This window comes from Onychostruthus taczanowskii, unplaced genomic scaffold, assembly GCF_017590055.1.
Source record: "Onychostruthus taczanowskii isolate IOZ18803 unplaced genomic scaffold, ASM1759005v1 scaffold28, whole genome shotgun sequence".
NCBI classification, from domain to species: Eukaryota; Metazoa; Chordata; class Aves; order Passeriformes; family Passeridae; genus Onychostruthus; species Onychostruthus taczanowskii.
In genome coordinates this window covers 6,860,160-6,877,811 of record NW_024500128.1, presented here as the reverse complement: position 1 = coordinate 6,877,811, position 17,652 = coordinate 6,860,160, and the positions used below count along the sequence as shown (strand labels likewise).

Genomic DNA, 17,652 nt, shown 5'->3' with positions numbered 1-17,652 from the left:
TTCTTTTTTTTTTTCTCCTGCAATAAAATCTAAAGAGGTATTCCAGTCTTTTTTCTGTTTCTTATTGAACAAGTGAGTGCTCACAGAGATGCAAGTTTTACAAATGAATCACAAGAACTGGTACTCTTGTTTTACACACAGGTAATATTAAGTTTTGTCTTTAAAACCAATTTCTCTCACTTGGACAAGATAAATGTTTTCAGTGCAGTCCATGGAAGAAAATGTGTACCAGTCCAATGTTCTGCCACTTCAAGTAATGTGTCACGTTGCTCTTCTTGCACAGATTACCACAAAGGGAGAAAAAGGTTACGAAAATTTTCATGCCATTTTCCAGGACAAAATCAAGCTATATGAAGAAAGAGCTTCATCTATATTATAATACATAAATAAAGGGTTTCATTTGCTACCACCATTTTACACATTGAAAACCCATCATTAAAGTTTAGTGTGATAAAGATATTTTAACCCCTATATCAGAAGACTTTGGTTTGAAATTTATGCCTTTGGAAACAAGACATCTCAATAATTAAAAAAAATGTTTGGAGAAATAAACAGTTTGCGGCACTATTTCCAAGCAAATAGGTGTGTGTTTTGCAAAATAGATTTCTTCTAAGCCCTTTGAAATTCCAGAAATTCAGATATTTCTAGTTGGAAATTGAGATTTCAGCTTAATGCTTCAGAAAAAGCAACTTATTTTGCTTCACTGGAAAATCAGGGTTATTTTTTCTGTATCAGTAGTCCTTTATCTCCTCATTTTCTTGTTTCATTTATCTTCTCCTTCAAGGCTTAGTGCAAAATTAAATTAGTGTAACTACATTGCCTCCCTCCTTATGACTACTGTTCAATTAATACTGGTTTGCTCTTTATTCTCGCAGCATTTCCCAGCCCCATTTTCCCTCTCTTCTCTCTTCCCCTACCTCCAGAGAGAGGCTGGATCAGAGACAATCTCCAGAAAGAAGTCTGTGGTTTGAAATACTATGTTAAATATTGTCCATTGATTAGGGGGATGGGGTAAGGAATGATTGTTTCTCTGATGAGTACAGTGGCTTTAAGACTTTACGGAAAAGACTGTAGGTATATAATTAAGGTGGTCTTTGAAAAAAACACACAGTTTAAGTGTTTCAAAAAATGAAATGCATCCTCCAGCAGTGGTTCCAACTGATCCCTTTCCCTTTCTTTACTCCTGAATTATTGATTCATATTCTTTCTCTCTACAGTAATGAAATATATATTGCTTCAAAGTATTACACATCAATAGAGCTTCACCTCAGGGCATCCTCCGGCTTTTGATGGTCTGAGCATCTGCCAAGCAAGTGCTAAATCAGGGTTCAGCTTTCTTCAGGAGGGGGAGGGTGCAGAGGCTGCCCTCCCTCCTGCCAATGTCAGTGCTCTGAAGAGGAAATGGAGGGAGAAAGGACAGCCCCTCAGCACCTCGGCTGTCTCCTCATTCCCCTCTTCTCACGGCCAGCTTCCTATCTCTTTTCAATGCATCAGAGAGTCCCTAAGAGGTGCATGCTGCAGCTGTGGTGGGAGATGGGACAGCATGCTGGTGGTTTCCTTCAGGTAAGAAATTTGGCAGTCCCAGACAACACACTTCCAGCTTATACCCACGTCAGCTTTTTAGTTTGCATCAGGAGTGTGATTTTTAACCTGTGATGCAGATCCACAGGGAAATGAGCCTTTGTTTGGATGATGCTCAGCCCAAAAGTACTCTCCAGAGTTGCCCTCCATGCATCCCACACCATGCAGCTACCAGCCAGTGCTCAGGCTCAGGAACCATGGCGAAGTTTATGCAGCAGAAGCAGATCCCTCTCCGGAAATACAGAATGTGGATATCAGCTCTGTCTTTTCCATGCTACAGGTCTCTACCCACTGTGTGTCATTACCTACAAATATATCTATAGCCTTAAGTACTTCAGGAGCTTTAAAGACAACTCAGAATTGTCATTCCCTTGAGAGCCATTGAGTGAGGCTTTTCAGGTGGCTGCAGAGGCTTTTAAATGAGGTTTAAACTTCACAGGTTTTTTTGTGCTGGCAGCCTCAGCTCCTCTCCCCCAGCAGTATGTTTTAAGAGCTCCCTGTGCTGAATTTCAGAATTGCTGTGGAGGGCTTGGCATGAGCCTCTAAGCACGTGCCCCTGAACACAACACACACGTGTGTACCAAAGCCAATGCACCCAGCTGCCTGTGTGGGCCAAATTTAGACAGATTTCTCAATGCTCTTTAATTATAGAAACATTCTCCCACTCAATGCCCTCATGCCCTCCTCAGGTTTTAGAAATATCTCTTGTCTTTTCAATCCTAAAAGTACCAGACTAACTTTTCTCAGAGTATCCTTCAGTCCTCTGCTGCCTACTCCAGAGAGTGTTTCTTATCCCATCTCTGCAAAGGACCAGGCTCTCTCAGTATGACCACATATGTCTCGAGGATTTGTCCTGCAGATTTTGCATAGGGCCACCAAATAAATAATGTGCTTTGTGCTGGTGATCACACAGCATGAAGGGAAAATGCAGCAAACCTACAAATTATGACAAAGGATTGCTATATACTCTCCAGAGACACAAGTACCTAGCGCAGAGCTTTATTAGTGATTTAGACACTAAATGTGCTGCTCATTAATCTGTTCTCTTATGCTCATCACACCTTCAATAACTATACTTTATATTTTTCACACCTTCACAGCAGTTTTTCTTGCAAGCCTCTTTTTGCACAAAGCCCTAACATGCCTGCACTATAAACCTGGTACAGAGATAATGAATTGCCAGCACACCTTTTGCCACTGGTAGATGAATCCTTCTCACCCTTGTATCATCTCAGATGCAATTATAATCATGACCACAGCATCTTGAAATCCTCATTTGCCATGTAATTTGAATTGCTGTAGTAGAGGTCCGTGCATGGAAGTCAGCTGGTTTCAGCAATGATCTCAGCAGATCACACATTCCCTGGCTGTTTTTGGCAAGCTTGCACCTCAAACTGTGTCACTGGATTGCATCATTGCCATCCTAAGTGGTGAATGTCAGGCACACAAAGCTGATATAGCAAATACCTTGCTCTAAACCTCAGTGTCCTCATTACTTTGAGTATCCTCACCACTCCTTAGGCAGCTGGTGGCTCAAGTGTTAGATATTGGTGTTCTTTCACCGATGAGTGCTCCTGGGCCAAATGGCACCAAGATAATTTCTGAAAACTGTCCTAAACAGCCTTCACTCACAACTGTGTACAAGCTTGTCATTGCCACTGCCTTCTTAACAGTCTTCTGAATTTTTTTACCAGGCAGTGGTGTGTTTACTGTGGCACTGTGCCAGCATTGCTAGGCAACCGTGGGGTTATAGACTCATTTAATTGATCAGAAAAATAGGCAGAAATTCAATTAATGAAATATATTCTCTTCTGATACAAAATAAAGATGCCAGCAAGTGAGAATTTGTGACTTTTAAGTCAAATGTATATTCAAAGAAGGATAAAGATTAAACAATTCCTTGTTGAAGAGAGAACATGGCACTAGTATGATAGGGAGGGAAAAAGTTTGCTCTTGAGGGAGAGTGGATTTTCTATAAACAAATGTAAAAGAAAAAATCCATGAGATTTTAATAATACTAAAAAGTAAAGGGAGGTACAGAGTAAAGATACCTTTGCCTGGGCAGAGGGAGGGAAGAACAGCTTTGTGGGGTTTGTGCAACTGGACAGGTCTGCAAACTTTTATCTGCCTCCTCTCTGTTGACACCATGGCCACAGCCAGTCTTCAAAGGCAGAGCTAGTGTCTGCAATTACAAACCTGTCAGCATTTCAAAATGCAGCACTTTTAGACAGCATTTATCAAAAAGGCCAAGAAAATGCCTGAGAAGGAGAAGCACCCTGTTGTTCCCAGAGGAGACAGAAACATGCTGAATATAAAGCTACAGCATCTGTCTTTGGGAAATATGTCAGGTACTGAAACAACCTGTGAAAATCCTGGGTCCTAAAGGCCAACATAGCTCAGGTTTCCATCATTTTAGCAAAATGCCTTTGGATTTTGGATGAGTGCAGGCATTGCCTCTATGCTTTTGAACCCAGGAACCACTTGGTTCAGGAGATGATTGCAGTAGCTTGGGTAGTGGGTGCTGCCTCATATGACGGATCTCAGATATATAAAAAAGAAATCACTGCCCTTGGAGGGACAAATCTGAATGTCAGCTTGCTGTTGGTGTGAGAGAAACAAATTTTTGTGCCAAAAAGCCCTCCACAGAGAAAGAAGTTCATTATATAAAGCAAAGGGAGGTAATTAGCAATCTGGCTTGGGAATAGACAGGTTACAACTGTCTCAGATAATATGTTCATAGAAATTCATTGACGTGATGGTATTGCCAAAAAGATGTACCTGTGCAGACTTTAGGATATTCCTTTTGTTACAACTAAGGAGGTTCAGACAAAAAATCTGCACTAGCAAGTCTACAAGAAAATATCTCTATCATTTTATTATTACTACTGACACCACTCTTCCCTCAAGACACTTACCCTGAGGTTGAAAGTCTTTTCTGTCAGAAGAGGAGAGCAGATTGCTGGTAAGCTGTGATGGGTTAAAAAGCTCCACATGTCATCTCAGCTGCAGTTTCATTTTCCCCTGATGAGAACAGTTCTATTAAGTTGGACGTGGTGATCCATGACTTCTTGGTGAAGCTGTGCCTCTTACTAAAATACCATCTCTCTTTTCATGTCTCTTACAGAGTGATGCCCTTTTAACGAGGTATATTTTGTTCTGCTTTGTAAACAGCACCAAGCTGCACAAGGCAACATATTTTGTAAGGCAAGACAAAGGGTGCAAGCTCCTGGTCAGGGCTGAGCACTTCATATGGCTCATTTTTTTGGACCTTGTGATGTACATTCCCATCACCCACCACTCCCCAAGGAGCGTTTCCTCTGGAAGCATCAGAAGCAGCAGTTCACTAACACCTGTCTGTAACAGAGTGCTAGACCCTTAAAAACAAAAGTGGCTTCATTGCCCTATGACCAAACTAAGGTCCCATCCATGATTTTTGAACTGATGAGGCAGCCACTGCTCCCTGACCTTGCTGCTCTGTATCACACTTTATGTGCTGTCAGCTAACCAGAGTCCATGCTGTGAACTTGCCTTGCAAGTTAGCAAAACCCACATCTGATACTTCTACAGCTATTACAGTGGGTGCAAGAAATTTAAATTAGGTGTTATTAGGGTCCTGGTGTTTGGCTTTAGTACAAGCACAGGGCAAAGAGAGCAGGAGAAGCTGCCCTACCTCCTGCAGGCACCCCTGCAGCTCTTTTTCTCCTGCTCTTCACATAGTCTGTGCTTTCCACTGAAAATTTCACAGATGGCTTTGCAACTATTTACTGCACTAGAAATAATTTTGTAACCACATTTCCTAAAAAATATACCCTGCTCTGTGCTCTCATTCAGGACCTGATAGTGAAAAAGTTGTGTCCTTGCTCTGAGCATCTGTACTTATAAGATACTTATAAGATGCCTTTTCAAATTATGACAGTCTAGCTCTTTAAACACTGAGCCACAAGAGCCTGGTGTGTGGCCTCTCCATGCAGCAAGAGCAGGGTGGGTGCAGGGGGCCTGGGTGCAAGAGTTGCCCTCATGCTTTGACAACTTACTCCTCCTCTTCACAACCCCTCCAGGTGCATTGATCTGAGTTTGTGGTGGTTTGCAGCCCCTTGCTCCAGCACTGCGGAGTGTCTGGGCACCGTGCCGGAGGCAGGACCAATAGGGAGGATGGTTGACAACCCCAGGAGCTGCCATGAATCTGCCAGTCCTGATTTTAACTATCTTAGAAGTGTTGATACGAAGCAGATGTGATTGTGCTTATGCAGTGCAAGGATCCCAGCTCTCTGCCAGAAAATCTCTGGCAAAAGGACAGAAAGTGTGAGCCAAAATGTGGGGTGCACTAAGTTTTTGTGGGGAATCAGCAAGGACACCCACAAGTGCTTTGTTGCATTGTGGTGCCTGCACTGAAGCACACATTTTGCATTGGAGCAGCAGTTCTGCCACATGTACTAACAATGTGTACTGTGCTGCTCCTGGGCATTTTATCCTTCAAGCCTGGCAGCCTGGAACAGAAGACCAAATGTAATGTACGAACTAAAACCCGATCGAAAATTGTCAAGAGAAAACCTGCTCAATTGACCTGTTAAAGCTATGTGGATTTTTTTTTTTTTTTTTTTTTTTTTTTTTTTTTTTTTTGGTGGCAGAAGTGGTGCTTTCTTTCTGGCTCACTGGAAGTGACAGGAAATGCTGTTGAACTGTGTGAGCACCCAATTTATTTGTTGCATTTCTTATATTTCCACTCTGAGATCCACTTTCTCATGAGATGAGGCAGGCCCTGTTAGGTTATATGTAAAGGATGGATGCAGTGATGCCTCAGCCTCACTCCATAGCTCATCCAGCTTGAAAGATGAAGGGCTGAGAAAAGCATATACTGCACAGTACCAACCTCTTAAGAAGCAGCACTTACAAAAGACCTGGAGATCAGGCCTCCGGGAATTGAAATGTAACATGCCCTGCCATTGTGAAAGGCATTCAGCTTTTGTTTAATTTGCCTTTATTAATATATCTCTTCCTACTACACCTTTGCTCTGGGGATAGAGCTGGACTGATCCAGCAGTTCTGCCAAGAAGTAGCATGGCAGCTACCCAAAGAGGGCAGGATAACGGGAACAGCAGCAGCACATCAGATACAGTGGGTGGCGGTGGGGGCGGGGGGGGGACAGTGGTGTGGGCAAAACAGAGGGCTTTGTCTCATTATTCAGAAAACTGGTTCCTCTCACAAAGTTGAAGAAATTACTGGAGAATGGTTTCCTTGTAAAACCAAGATGTATTATGAACCAGAAGTGTAAAGGCAAGTAATTTTCATTCAGATGACCCCTTCTTCAGACGCCTCCAGATCCTGTGGTTTGGGATTGGCAGTTGCCCTTAGGGGGAATATGCAGGGGCAGATGAAGTTGGTGATAATTCTGAATCCTAAGATAAAGTTTTCTCTTCCCATCTTGTGTTACTTGCACATAGATGAGACCACTTTCTACTAGATGAAATATTATTTTGTTGCATGCAGTTGCTCAGTGGTTCATTCTGTGTAAAGAGAATATGTCTCAGTGTAAATGCAGAAGACACACTCCTGTGGATCAATTTGCCTTACTTAAACACAGAAAAACATGGGTACGCCTCCTCAAAAGACAAAGGAATCACACTGTTTGTAATTCATTGCTGCTGTATATATTTAAAGTGGTGCCTATACTTGTAACATTTCCCTGAAAAAAAATTACATTCTGAGATACCAAGTACCAAACAATTCAATTTTTAATTATTTGCTTCCCCAACATCTTGCACATATTTCTTCTGAATCCTCTGTACTGGTCCTTTTGCCAACTCTTTTCCTCAAGTATTTGAAGGACAGCAGGTTTATATCTTGGTCACAACAGAAGCTGTGTGACTATTCTCATCTAAAAATGTGGACCATCCTAGGAGTATTTTCTGTTGGTGTAGTTCAGGCACCCAGGTCACTATAGTCATTGATTACCCACACTTCTTCCAACGCTGCCTTAGTTGGCTCAGATATTGTTGATGCAGATAATTTAATTTAAGTAGGAGTGGTAAGGGTAAAGCCTTCTTTCTTCCCTCACAGCAAACTGTAAATCAGACTCCCATGGTGCTCAGGCAGTGACATTGCATGCTGCAGCTCAATTTTTGTTGAAGCTTAGGCTTTCCTTTACAGAATAGTAGGATAGTGTTCCTTCCCATTTTCGTATCTGCTTTGTCTCCCCTGGTGTTTGCTCATAGCATGAACAAAAGCACACTAGTTAGTTTCCTTGGCAAATTCCCATGTAAAATCATCATGTGGAAAAGGCAGATCAGGCAAATGCACACTGAGCTGTTTTCCATTAAATATGCTGCAGTGCCAGAACAGGCTGAAAATTCATTACATGTGGTCTGGATCTCAGTCCTGCAATTGAGCTGAACATGGCCAAAATGGACTTCTAAGCATTTGGTCTTAATAGAGCAACTGGATCTCTGTAGCGCCACATGATATCTTTGACCTGAATTCAATAAATCCTGTTAATAATTTGTAAACATTTGGTAACCAGCTAGGCAATGGAGTTAAAGGAAGTGCCTCTCCAGAGAAAACCTATAAAACACATGAACGTGAGTTGGACATACTGGCAGGTGATGAACTACCACATGAAAATGTTGGATGTGTCATCCTACAGCCCTTGCAAAGATGGGTAAAAGGAAATGTGTCAGTGTTATTGTTAGTGACACAAAGACAATCTAAGTAAATAAATATCACTGCTTTAATATACAAGAGGGGAATAGAAAAACCCTGATCTTGTTAAGGTAACTTTAGCGCATGCAAAGGCTATTTCCAGCATAATTTCTGTTTGATTGCAACTAGATGTGCTGCAGTACCGATGATGGACTAAAAGGTGCTAATGATGTATTTGTACTTTTGATGTCAAAAGTTTAAAGTCATGTCTTTTAATGGGAGCTAATGAGATCCTAAGTGATGATTCCAGGTAAAGTTAGTCGTTATGGCCATGCTGTTGGCAGCGCCACACTTGTGCAATCCTGTTTGTCAGCATTTACTGCTGGCACATGAAGAAAGACAGGTAGCAAACTCCACATCCCTATCTATATTTAACAACAGAAGTCAAACTCTCATGCAGAGTAACTGTAAAATAAATGTCCTCTATGCCAGGTGACAATCCTGCCTGGATATCCATCAGGGAATCAAACAGGAATCCATACAATTTAGAGGTAATGTTTTCCAAGTAGTTCAGAAAGAAATCCATTTCTCCCCTTAATGCTGAAATGTTGGACCCAGAGGATTATACAATTTATCTGCCAAGCACCTTTTATTAAAACAAAACCAAAAACAAACATAACACAACTGTCATTAGGATTTGAATGTCTGAAACAGGCTGAAGATAGGAAAGCCATAATCAGTCCTTCAGGACCACATAACAATTCTGTAGCTGTCAAAACAAGAATTAAGGCTTCCTACAAACTGACATAAATTGGCACAGCAAAAGCTGACTGCTGCTGATGTAGAAAATGCATGGTTCATTTCGTTGACTGTCAAGTGTATCTACAAAACATATTCAGGGCCACCATTGGGCCACAGGAAAGGCTATCAAAATAACCTTCCTAAGGTTATCAAAACAAGCTTCCTAAACCATCCTTGTGTCTGGTTTTGCTCTGGAGCCCCATAGAAAACCCTGAGTTCACCTCTTGCCCTTCATGTTTCCCTATGCCTCATTACATGCAACAAGAATAAAACCCCACCTGTTCTTGCACTTTGCCTTCTTCGAAAAACGTGGTGTTTTGAAGAAAGTAATTTATGAAAAGAGGCATTATACAGGACCATTGTTTTTGCAGCCAGACTTAGAGATGCTGCTGCTCCGTTTTCCCAAACTATGTTACTGATGTGAATAAAGGCTGTGCCTATACACACCACGTCTGGACTGTGGCACTGTATGGAGCTGGTGCATCAGATGTTGTCAGTGTGGCCAACTCAGACCGCTCTGACTCCTTCCCTGGGTTCCCAAAGGGTTCAACCTGAGATATGAGGGCACAAAAAACCTCCAAGACCTACACAGGGCTTTGCTATAATGGAGTCAAAGTGCCCCACCAGTGTCAACAGCATTTGGATTGCATCTGAATTTTAGTTTAAGGGCTTAGCCAGCCAGCCAGAAGCTGTGTCAAGGTTGCAATCGCAGCCCAAAATTGAAATCCCTGCATGCTAAAATCATAAAAGACATTAGTTTTTCCAAAAGGCCTGGCTGCTTTTCCTGACCAAAAATGCATGAGAATCTTTGAGATTAATAACCAGATATTTGGATTTTCCCTGCAGGTAATTCACTGAGATTGATTGACTATAAAGTTGTGTAAACAACAACTCTAATTCAGCTAAAATCAATTGACTTGTGCCTTTTCCACATCCTGTCAGTCAACATCCTAGCAAAGTACTTCTGAAATTGGAATGTCTTCCCAAATGATGAATTAATATGAAGTTTTGTGTTTATTTAAAATTCACACCAAAAATGTAACTGTGGGGAAAAATTAATGAAGATCCAAGTATGTTTATCTACATCTGAAGCAATGAAGGGTCTAGAAAGGGATGTGAATATTTTTGCAAACATGTTAGAATCATAGAATTATTTAGGTTGGAAACTATCTTTGTGATGAATAAATGGCATAATATGAAGAATTTATAACCACTATCATGTCAAGAACATTTTCCGCAAGGCACAAAAAATGTATTGTGGAAATACTGTTAGCTGAAAACAATGCTAACCTACCAAAGCACTCATATTGAAAATGTACTTGGTATACTAATGAGTAAGTGTTTAAGGATTTGGAAATAGAGTTGAAAATGAAAAACTCTATCTTGCAGTAGTCCATTAATTTGTAACATTTCAGAATGATCAAATTAGTCTTGAGCAAGAGCAAAACATTTTGTTTGTGATAGTATCTGCATACAAAGAGGTCCAATATTAGAACTCAAAACCATTTCCTTTTACAAATCCTTTCAAATTCACATTGACATTATAAACCTTGTAAGTGGAGCACAGAGTTATTTAAAAGTATACCTTCAAGGGGCATGGTTTTGGAAGCATGGCTTTGTTTTTCCTACAATCTTGTTGAATTGATTTTTTCCAGTCTATTTGTATTAGCTGGGTAGAGGATTCACAGAAATACAATTGTGTATTGTAATTTGACTTTGATCACAGTAATTTTCTTTCTTGAGTCTCCCAAGCAGTCTTCTAGAAACTACAGCAGTAATGGCATGCAGCAGTGGATATTGAACTGCTTGCAAGCCACTCAGGCAACTCATAAAAAACATTATTAAAAGGCAAATGCCTTTTGTGCTCATAACTTATAAAGTACACAAGCTGAAGTGCTTTAATACTTCTAATGCATTTTAATATTTTGAGATGTGCTCTCTTGGAGTTGGTGTCGTGGCTTTTGAGCTGACAGCTCGCGCTCTCCTGCCGGTCACCGTGGTCTGGTTTGACTCTGACTCTTCCCTCCAGTTCAAGAAGTCAGGAGTCTGAGTGTGGTTTGCTGGAAGCTCAGTGACTGGCAGGTGGCACATACATTCTTTCTGGAGTAATCTCATCTCCTACAGAAGGAGCCTTTCCAGAGCATCCTGAACAATTTCCCTTCTACTTACGAGTGTTCTCCCAAACCATGGAGGCTCTGGAGATGCCCAGTCCGGCAAAGGTGCTTTGGCTCACCTGCTAATGTGAATTGGCTCCCTAGGTGAGAGTTCTGGAGACCTGCAAAGGCCACAGAGGACAAGAGTGTCTTTTGTGCCCGTGTGCTTTGTGTGTGCTTTGCCAGGTAGAATAATAAAGGAACCATTTCAAAGATAATCCTGATGTTCACTGAGAAAGTGGCATAGTGCTTTATTTTCTGTCTGCATTAAACAGCAATCTTCCCATCTCCTTGCCTGGCAACATCCATGAATGTTATGTTCAGACATAATATTGAGACATATGTTTTCTCCTTTACCTGATGAATTGGGACCATATCTGAGGATGTGCTTTCTCTCAAAACCAGAACCTGTGCAGGTGACCTGGAGCTCTCCTCAGAAAGAGAAGAGCAACAAGACTTGCTGTAGAGTTCAACAGCTGAATAAGTATTGCTAATACTTATAGTGTGCTGGGGAATTCTTCTACCATTTATTATTTTCTTCAAATGTTGGTGTTATTATCTCCATCTATTTTTCTATATTGCCTAGTTCTTTTGCAAACTAAGCATTAACTTCATACTGTCTACAGGGTCCAGGTTTTGTGGCCTTAAGAAATATTTCTGCAAATTGCAGTCAAAAAGGATGCAGGGTATGTTGCAACATCTAAAACCTTCATGCAGACAACAGGTACCATTCTAGTCAGTATGAAATTGTCAACATAGGATTTTTTTTTCCGTTGGCCTCAAGAGCATTATCCCAAATAACAATTTCTCTGTCGACTCATTACTTCCCCTAAAATGGAAATTACTTTCCCTTCGGGTGAATTTTGGTGTATTAGGGACTCCTCTTTAATAGTGAGTAAACTGGACTTCATCATTTCCTCCTCTCCACTGCTCCCCTCCTCTTTCTCCACTTCCAGCTCTGAATGTAGACATTTGATTTGGGTAACTTTGGTCTAGATAGGAGTGTGAGTGCTCCTCCAAAAAGAGCAGATAAAAGTTACTTTCAGTGGTGGAGTTATGCCTCCCCTATAACCAAAAGAAGTTAGTAGGCAGAGGGCTGAAATGCAGTTTTAAGTATACAAGTTGTTTCATGCTCCATGCCTTTGGACATGGTATGCACTTACACTAAGGTAACTTAAGAGTACAAAACATGCTTTTAATGCCATTAGTGACAGAAAATCCATACTTGAGGCAATATACACACACTTTCCCCTTCCCCAGACACAGTGCAAAACAATTCCATGCTGATTTCCATCAGCCATCCATTTTCTCCAAGGCCTCAGAAGATGGCCAGTACTGAATCTTGTCTCAGTCGTTCTACAAGCAGGTCCCAGTAAGCTGGGGTGCCACATGCCCACACTACTCAAAAACATCTGGTTTAACAAGCATTTGGTAGACATGTGATGGCCTTTGAGAAATACCTGAGAGCAAAATTGCTCTATTTTGAACAAACCCAGCAGGTTTATTTACTGCAGGGAAGGCAAACTGGGCATTTCGGAGACACCATGTTGTGGCGACCCATTGAACCTGGCAAGCTGTAAGTACCAGCATACCCATGCAGGGAGACTTAGTCTTCACTTACAGCCAGACTGCAAAGGCTCAGGATACATTACTGATTTGTTTGTCTAAGAAGTTTGTGTGCTTGAGAGAGAAGATTATGCAGCATACTATGAGGACACTTCAGAGAAACTAGGTTGATGTGCAACTGATGTGGTTGTCACTTATTAATATTAGATTAGACACCTTGCCAAAGCAAAGATTTCAGGTGTGTAGTTTTATCACTGTGCTGTCTTTTGTGCATTAAAATTTCATTAGAGCTTCTGTCTTAGAGCAATGAGATTTGCCACTAATAACTCTTTGACACAAAGAAACTTATTTGATATTTGAGTAACACAACACTATAAAACCTCATCAGAGATTGGAGATGCATGGATTCCATGAGTGGATTGGTACTGTAGTAGAGCCTTCACGGGTCTCATGCTCCCAGTACTGTGAGGATTATTCAAATGGTGAGTACCATCTAACAAATTCAGTACTTAAAATGTGTCAAGCTTGCTGTGCGCCTGCATGTGTTTCTGACAGGGATAAGAAGAAATCCAAATTTAAATTGATTCTCTGAATGAAAGATAGAAATATTCACGGTATTCTCCTTTCAAAAAGATGAACAAAACACTGAAAGACCCTTACTTTACCAGTGTTATGTACAAGGCTGTCCTCAGGAGTGGTGACACTGGATTCCATGCTAAGGATGAGGGAAAAAGACATTTTGCTTTTCAGCCCTTTTAGAGGGAGTCTGCCAACGACTTCCATAAGCAAACATCTGTGACCTTGCAGTTCTTAAGAAAAGGGTTTAAATAAGAATGTCCCCTTGATTTCTAAAAGTTTTGCATGTTTAATTAAACAAAGATGACTGAGCAGAAAATGGCATTTCATGTATTTCAGCTGGCTTATCAGCTGGAGAGACAGTTTCATAATGAGCATTGAAATTACCATACTTAATATACCTTAAATTTTTTCTGGACTTACTAGTAATATAGCAGTAACTTCAGCACTCCCATAACACATTAGAAAAACAGTGATTATGCAGTCCCTATTTCTGCAGCATGGAAAAGCCATTTTCTAAGAGATCTCTCCATCCTTTCCATATGTGGCATCAGTTCCTGATTTTCTCTCTGTCTATGGGAGCTGGAAATGAAAATGTAGAAATCATTCTTCCATTCAAGACCAGAAAATGTCCATCAAAAAACCAATACCATCTCAAAATGTATATGGGTTTTTGTTTGTGGGTTTTGGGGTTTTTTTTAGGAAACAAATAAACATCTCTTTTGTCATGTATCTTCAAGTTCCCACAATTTCAAAGCAAACTGTTTCCTCATGCATACAACCCTTTACTGCCCACTTCTAGTGTGTAGGTTTCTGGCGTATTTGAATAGAGTTTTGTCTATTGTTCTATTTTGCTAGTTTACAATGAAAGTAAAAAGTGTCTTTCAAGAAAAAATTCCTTTTGTTTGTTATCAGTAACCTCTAAGAAACTGGCATAATCAAACACTTCTGCTTTTCAGTGCTGTTATCCCTGTTCCTTAGGAATTAGCAAAAAGTTTGATTTGTGAATGAAATGTTTGGAGGTTTTTCCAGATGTAATTTCCATCCTATTTTGACTGATCATGTTCTTGTTAAGCAGGTCTTCACTCTTCTTTCTTGCTTGCTACTGCCTGCAACATAACATTACAGGAGTGGAGAAATGTGTGACTTACCTGCAAGTTTTTTTTTATTTCAGGGCTATGGTGTGGGGGTGGGTGGGTGGATGCAGCTGTGTGTGTATTACATGTGTGCAGAAACAGAATCAGATCCCCATTGCATCCTTCAGTGATTTCAGGTGGTTCTCTTCACCAACACAGTGGGGCACAGCACTTACATGCACTGAACTCAACAAACTTGAAGGCCTTTCCTATCCTAATCTATTCTATGATCCCAAAAATTCTCCCTTAAGTCTAATCATGCAGCTGCAGTGTTAATGCACAGGTTTGGAGTAATATTTATCACTTAAAATACACTTTTGTTCCACATCCCATTTAGATCTCTGCAACTACCTGAAAGGACATTGTGGAAAGTTGGGGGCCAGTCTATTTTCCCTAGTATCAAGAAATAGAATGAGAAAATGGCCTCAAGTTGTGCCAGGGGAACATGAGTTTGGATATTAGGAAAGATTAGGAAAGATTTCTTCACAGAAAAGATGGTCAAGCATTGGAACAGACTGCCTAAGGAAGGGAGTTAATCACCATGCCCAGATGTATTTAAAAGAGATGTAGATGTGATACACAGGGACATGATTTAGTGATGGAGTTGGCAGTGTGGACTCGATCTTTTCCAACCTAAACGATTCTGTGATTTCATGAACAAATTGTCTTTTGGGCAGCACCTAGAAAATCTTGGAAAAGTTCCAGATGGCAGTTAAGAAACAAATCTGAGCACAAAAAGAAATAATAATGCACTTTCCATCAGGTAACACTGCTATGCCTTGCTGTGCTTGAATATAAACAAATGGAAAAGTTCTGAGAAATACCTTCTCTGTAAAACTTCGTGTTTGGGGATGGGATTTGAGTCAGAGCCTTCTGAGGTCTGATTGACAAGGAGGAAGATTAGGTTCTTAGTTGTCAAAAATGAATAGCAATCCTGACATATTTGGTGATGTACGAACACTGGAGGGATTTATGTAGTCAACTTTAGAGATCTAAATTTGGAATTGAATCCTTCTGTGCAAGTCAGTGAAACTTAAACCCAAGTATAGAGCTGCGTGGAGTGTTTTGCTCTACTGGCTATAAATTGAGCATGGGAAGGGTGACTTAGTATCTTACATACCTACAGTGAGGTGCCTAAAATAGATGGCATGAATAATCCCTAAAATGAATACCAGTGTGCAAGAATGCAGTCATGAGATTTATTCCAATTATCTCTGTGACAATTATGTCCCATTTTTCTTCCCAGGACTGATGTCAAGGTGTGGGCTTTCTTCAGACCTACTTAAGTACACATGGCAAGAGGCTAACAGGGCATCTGCCCTCCACCCTCCCTGCTATCACACAGAATCACAGAATATTCTAAGTTGGAAGGGACTCTGAAGGATGACCAAAGTCCAACTCTTAAGTGAATGGCTCATACAGAGATCAAACCCACAAACATGGCATTATTAGCACCAAACTCTCACCAGCTGAGCTAATCTCAGTATTAATGATGTTGTACAAAACAAAATGTGTAATATTCCAAATAACAGTAATTTCCTCAGGTGGAGAAGGTCACAGATTAAAATTGTTTTGGTCAAAGACCTGCAAATGTAAATTGTCATCTATGTAGTCAACCACCCAGCTGTAAAACAAGGAAGGTATCTGAAGATACTTGCTAATCTGCATTTCACTTAGCTGACTAGAAAAGTTACCAAGATTAGAATTTTGTTGTTATTTTTGCTGTTTCTTTCAAATACCACATGGCTGCTCTAGCATATGAGCCCAGACCATACTGCATTTTTGTCTTACAGCCCTCAAAGTGCTGTAGTTGCCCATACAAACATTTATAATCTGCTGATACCCATTATCTGCTGATAATGGGTATCAGCAGAGCTGTGACAGCGCAGTAATTTAGCTGCACAGTGCAAGTGTCAGCACAGAGCTGGAGAAATTATATTGCAGGTGAAAGTGGGGGGGGGGGGGGGGGGGGGATGGGGTAAAAAGCTACTGGCAAAAAACCCCACAGCTGAAAGGAAATGCTTTCATTTTAGTCACACAGCTGTTTAGTCAGGAAAAACATTTGTATGCAAAGATCTGAAGGAATGACAGCTTCTTCTGAAAGAACAGAAATGGTAAATGTGGACCTCCTATGCAGAAATCTGCAGGTGGGTAAGTGGAATCAAGCTTAGGCTGTGTGTGTCTGTTGAAATGAGAAAACAATGCCTTTGATAAAGGTAGGGCATATAAGGTCCACTCATCACTTTTAATCCTTTCAGAAATTACTTATTAGCCAGAAAAGCAAACAGAACAACTGATTCTGTCTTAGTTTAAAATTGCATGATCTAGGGTGAATTTGGGGATACAGGATTGTCACTGAGATGTTACACTGGTATTTCTTATTTCCGTTCTGGGGATATCCAGGGACCCAAATCTTAGGGATGGCATTCAGAAACACTCCCAGATGACTTAGGAACAGAAGTCTAGTGCCTGCTTGTGATTTTAAGCGTACACATACACTGCAAAGGAATAATCATTGGACACTGTATTGCATATTTATAGGCCTGTTGTAGTTAGGTTTTCCCCTGCTTTAGAAGCAAGAGGATTTACAAACTGAAGCCTATTAAGTCCCTAAAAGCTGTATAAGGAAATACTCAATATCTTTGTACAAGAATCAACACATCTACTGAAAATACTTCATGACTCAAAAAAAATACAAATTAAAAAAGGATATGTCTGGCTTCAGAGTGTTAAAGTGATTGAGATGCAGATGAAATGAGGGCATATCATCTATGTTGCTAAATTCTCAGGTCCCAGGTGGTCCACTGGAATGTGAAGAAAAGCCCACATGACCATATCCTACACTAAACGTGGTACTGGAACTACTGCCAGGCAGAGAGAGTGTGTCTGCTGTTTTGCATTTGCAGAGGAAGACACAGTTTCTATCCCTAGGCACTCTGAAAATTCCACACTGAGTCCCTATGTATGATGAACACACAAACTGCCCTCTTCCAGAACAATTTAGTGCAGCATTTAGGTACTGTACTTGGAGGAAAGAAATTACTTTTTTTCATAAGTCCTCATTGCCTGTGTGAACCTCAGCTCTGTACTTGGGTTTAAGCTGCAGAGTGGTTTTTGCTACCTGAAAGGGATCTGAAGACCACTGTTCACAGAAAATAGACGAAAACCTCTGGTTTAAGGATGTCTGCCTAGTGGGTTGTGAT

The 17,652-nt window shown here is 40.7% G+C and overlaps 1 protein-coding gene across 1 annotated transcript in view; it reads right to left on the bottom strand.

Annotated features, from left to right (window-relative positions):
• Positions 1-17,652, bottom strand: part of NPSR1 (neuropeptide S receptor 1) — a 56,273-nt gene that overhangs the window by 18,304 nt on the left and 20,317 nt on the right. The window lies entirely within an intron of this gene.